Source organism: Condylura cristata, unplaced genomic scaffold, assembly GCF_000260355.1.
Source record: "Condylura cristata isolate star-nosed mole 26May11 unplaced genomic scaffold, ConCri1.0 scaffold00025, whole genome shotgun sequence".
NCBI lineage: Eukaryota > Metazoa > Chordata > Mammalia > Eulipotyphla > Talpidae > Condylura > Condylura cristata.
Window position 1 is genome coordinate 31413596 of NW_004567126.1, and position 4666 is coordinate 31418261.

The 4666-nt window shown below is 59.9% G+C and overlaps 1 protein-coding gene across 1 annotated transcript in view; it reads right to left on the reverse strand.

The window, feature by feature from the left end:
* The window catches only part of CERS4 (ceramide synthase 4), a 10962-nt gene extending 7765 nt beyond the window's left edge, over positions 1 to 3197 (reverse strand). Inside the window, exon 1 of the mRNA XM_012729449.1 lies at positions 3078 to 3197. The gene's annotated coding sequence lies outside the window, so the exon portion shown is untranslated. The remainder of the gene's footprint in view (positions 1 to 3077) is intronic.
* Positions 3198 to 4666: the final 1469 nt, after the last annotated feature.

Sequence of the window (4666 nt, forward strand, 5' to 3'; positions counted from 1 at the left end):
GCCAGGCCCGGCCTCCTCCCTCCCCCCAGGTCTGGCCACCCTGGACAGCCCCGCCGCCCCCCCACAGCCCCATCGCCCCGGACAGCTGAGCTGCCCGCCGCCCCTCACGGACACCGAGCCCGGCCTTCACAGGCTGCCCCTGCCGGGGCTGACACGCGGTGTGGAGGGGCAGTGGCCACTTCACAGGGCGGCCACCCCCGCGCTGGCTGGCAGGGCCCTGCATGCTCCGCAGCCCACTTCCGTTGTCCCTTCGCCCTCGAGCCACCTCCTGATGTCTCTCCTTGCGGTTCGGTCCATGCGCCCCCCACCCCGCACCCCAGGGGCCTTGGGAGCCGGGGCCTGCACCACGGGGCTGGCTCCCAAGCCCGCCGAGGCGCGGCGCTGTGACTGCGGCCGCCCCTTCACCCCCGCCAAGGAGACGCTGGAGCAGGACTCGGCCGGCCGGGCTGGCTTCCTGGCGCCAGGCCGGGACTCGGCATTTCTACCTGCCGGCTGGGATGGGCACGTCCTCGCCAGGTGGGCAAGTGCCGGACACCCCACGTGGGGCCGGGCGGCGGTGCTTTGGGGGCTCAGGCGGGCCGTGACAGCCCCTCCTTGGCCAGCGAGGCCCAGCTTCCTCAGCTGCCCTGTCCCCGACACCTTCCCAGGGGACGGGCGGGGACCCCAACTGCCGTCGTTTTCTCTCTGGGACCCCGACTCCGTCCACTGCCCCGCGCTCTGTGCCCAGGGTCTTCGCTGTCTGTCTGAAGGAGGGGCGCGGCCCGCAGGGTGCGGCGGACGACTAGTCCGCAGGTGCTGCCCGCTGGTGGGCAGCCTCAGCCTTCCCCACCCTGGGTCCTGGGCAGGTGACCGGCCGCTCAGCCTCGGCTGCCTCACCTGTGAAGTGGGGTGGACACCCCCTTCCACATGGGGTTGGAGGAAGCCCAGGCAGAGCGAGGCTAAGAGGATGACAGGAAGGAAGTCGTCACCAGCTGGGGCACAGTGAGGAGCAATGTGGAGAGGGGGTGCTGGCCTAGACGGGGCCTGGGGCTTCTTCCTGGAGCACCCCTTTACCTCCTCATAGCGCTGAGGGGCCCGGGCTGGGCTGAGCAAGGACAGGCGAAGGTAGGTTGGAGAACTGCCCTGTGGGGGTGGCCAGCCTGGCTTATACTCTGCACCCCAACCCCAACCCCAACCCCTGGCTGCTTTCTGAAACCTCCTTGGCCGCTCTCCCAGCCCCAACCCTGCCACCTGGGAGCCAGACTGATAATCCTTCTTAGTGGCTAAAAATATCCGGGACTGGGAAGAGAGGTCAGAGCTCTGTGCTGACATGGGGCCAGGGATGAGTAGGGGTCCTGCCCCCAGGTCCCCCAGCACCTGGGAGAGCAGCCCCGGTGGCCACTGTGCCCCTGAGCCGGGTGCCCGCCTGGCCCGGCAGAGCAGGGCTGCACACAGGTTTCTTTTTCTTGTTTTCTGACACAGGTTTCTTTTGTTGTGTTTCAAATCTAGCCGGAAACGGGCTTACCCAGCCTGTAAAAAGGGAACCGCGCTCAGACCCCAGCTGTCTGGGCTGCTCAGGGGCGGGCGACGGACACGCACACACACACTCACACACCCTTGGGCCTGGCCCGCTGCCTGGGTCACCTGGCCCGCGCTGGAGGCTGGAGCACATCGTGTGCCTGGCAGGGGTGGTTGGCAGATAACCACAGGGGCCTCACTGGCCTGGCTGTGCCTCCAGATGGCCCCTGCTCGGCCCCTTCGAGCAGGTCACCCCGGCGGGCCAATGACCAGAGCCACAGCTGGCCCTTGGGGACCACCGAGCTGCCCCCAGTCTGCGGCGCAGCTCCCCCAGCCTCACGGTCACGCAGCGTCTCCCGGTTCCGGCAGCCTGGGCTGCACATGCCAGGTACACCTCTGCCACACAGGCAGGTGAAGCGAACACGCCCCGACACACGCCCTGGCCCCGCCTGGCCCACTGCCAGCAGCGGGCCTGGCTGCCTCCTGCCCCAGGGCCTCGGACGGGACGTTCCCCATCGCAGCCGTGTCCAGCTGGTCTCCTCACCCACACCCCAGAGCAGACGCTGCCTCCTCAGAGAGGCTGCAGGTCGCCGCGAAGGCCCCGGCCTGCTCGTCTCCTCCGCCCCCTGCCGCGGTCTCCTCACCCCCGGGCTTACACCGCCGGGAAGCAGCACAGCTGCTCGGCCCACTGCGTCCTTAGACACGGCCTGGCACCAGCTAAATGTTTGCTCAGCGGACGAATGACTGTAAAACGAACCGGGGACGGGGTGGACGAGAGGGCTTTGGTGCAGGTGGTGGAACTTCCGAAGAGAGAAAGCCCAGGCGGGGCACCTTGACGCCTGGAAAGTCGGTTCCCGGCCTCCCTGCTTCGGAGCTGAGATGACGGACACAGGGCACACCGACACAGGGCAGGAGGGCAGGTGGCCCGCCCAGCAGGGGGCAGTGCCTCCAGGCGGCTAGATCCTGCCCTGAGCCGCTGTGTCCCACGGCACCCCCAGCCGGGCACCCCCAGCCAGCTCCTGGCCTGCTCCTCAACCCCACCTGCTCACCTGGCTGCATCTCCTCAGAACCCCCCCATTTCCCAGATAAAAGCCACCCTGCAAAGAGGGCCTGCAGCGGCTCAGCCTCGGGCTGGCTGCCACCCGCCCTCCAGAATCTGACGCTCCATTTGCGGCCCTGGACTGTCCCTGGCCCCAGCACCCGGGCTCACAAAAGCCTTCCTCCCCACCGGCCAGCCCCGCAGGGCCAGTTCCTGCCAGTCGGGCAGCAGATTAAATTTCCCTACCTCAGGGCCTTCCCTGCACGCCCCAGCTTCCGCAGCGCCCCCTCCCCAGCCCCCGGCCTGCCCAGGGCCGCTCCAGTTTTTCCAGTTCTGGGCCCCGCAGTGCACCTTGGGGGCAGGCTGGCTCAACCCCTCCGCTGGGAGGGAGATCCGTGCCCCAAGTGTCACTGTGTGGTGTGTGTGGGGGGGGGACACCCGGGAGGTATCCAGAGAGGGGAGGTGAGACCAGGCATCTGTGAGTTTGAGGGTAACTACCGGCCCACGCGGGAGGGGAGGAGCAGGGGGCGGCGTCCGTTACCTGCACAGGGGCTGAACAGGCACACAGGTGGGAGTGGAGGGGCGTTTGCTTCATCAGCACTATTAAAACACCCTGTGTCGAGATGCAGGATACCACTTGTTTAACGTGTGTGATTCAGCGCGTTCTGACATATGGACCTAGCTGTGAAATCATCGCCTCAAACAAGATAATAAAAACATCCATCATTTCCTGAAACGAGTCCAGAGTGCTTAATTGCTTGATAAATTTCCTTGTGTTCCTTCCGCTCTCTCTCCCTCCTGATAAAGCCTAGAAGCAACCTTGATGTTTGTGCTGTAGCCGGGGATCAGAAACCTCAGGATTCCTCACTATGAAGTATTACATAAGAGTCTAAGAGAGCAGGGAGGTAACTATGGATGAACCTTGAGGACATTATACTCTGTGAAACAAGCCAGACTCCACTTCCTGCACTTACAGGGGTGTGTGTGTGTGTCTGTGTCTGGTGAGTCATCAACATAGAGGCAGAAAGGAGAAGGTGGGTGCCATTTGGGGAGTCAGCGTTGGATGGGGGACTCAGGAAGAGAAGAAACTTCTGCAGAGGTATATTCACTTCACGGTGTAACCAAGCCATGTTCACTTTGTACTTAGAAATGGTTGAGATGGTAAATTTTATGTTAATGGGTATTTGGTCACATTAAAATTTTTAATTTTTCTGTAAAATATTAACAAAGTCGGGGGTGAGGAAAGAGAAAGAAAAGCCATACTTGCTGAATTGGGAGGACCACTGAATTCAAAAATAAAAGCAAAATGCAGAGAAACCCCGATGGCCTGCTATGCCATTTGTACAACTGGAAACCACTTCTGCCTTTGGTAACTGTAGAGTTTAGTGGCCATCAGACCAGTTCTCCAGAGAGAACAATGACGATGTCTGGACTGCACAGAAAAACAATTACACCCGAAAGCTTTGGTATTGCAATGTCCACTGCAGTAGCCACTGGCCATATCTACTGCTCAAAGTCAGATTAAAAACAGTGTAAAATTCAGCTTTTTAGAGGCGCCAGGAACATTTCTACACTCCAGAGTCCCAACAGACTAGTGGCTATCATATCAAGCAGTACAGGGAGGGGATATTTCCATCACCACAGGAAGTTCTGCTGGGCAGTACTGTGTAAAAGAGTGACCCCAAACAGGCAGAAGCTCGAGAAGGGTCTATGCCTGAAGGAACAGCACAAGGTACTGCTGCTTCTTACTGCAGCACCTTGAAAATGTATTTACTGGAGCTAGCAACTGGCTTGAAAAATGAGACAACAGAGCCTAGCGAGGTGCAACAGCTCAACAATGAGACAGAACTAGGAAAGGAAAGAGTCAAAAAAAAAAAGGAAGTTCTACATTCTACACAAACACTGCAAGTCTCTTGCTAAGCCTTGAACCATGAATGGGCAGGGCGGACTCCAAGCAGCACAGAATCACTGAAAGACTGAAACTGACCCAGGGGAACCTCTGGCCCTATGTGTTTTCCAACTGACATTTAAAAAAGAAAAAAATCAATATCAAGCAAAAATTTTCTTTTACATTAAAATCTCAGCGATCTATAATGGACCAGGCGAGAAAATAATAAGGATAATGAACAG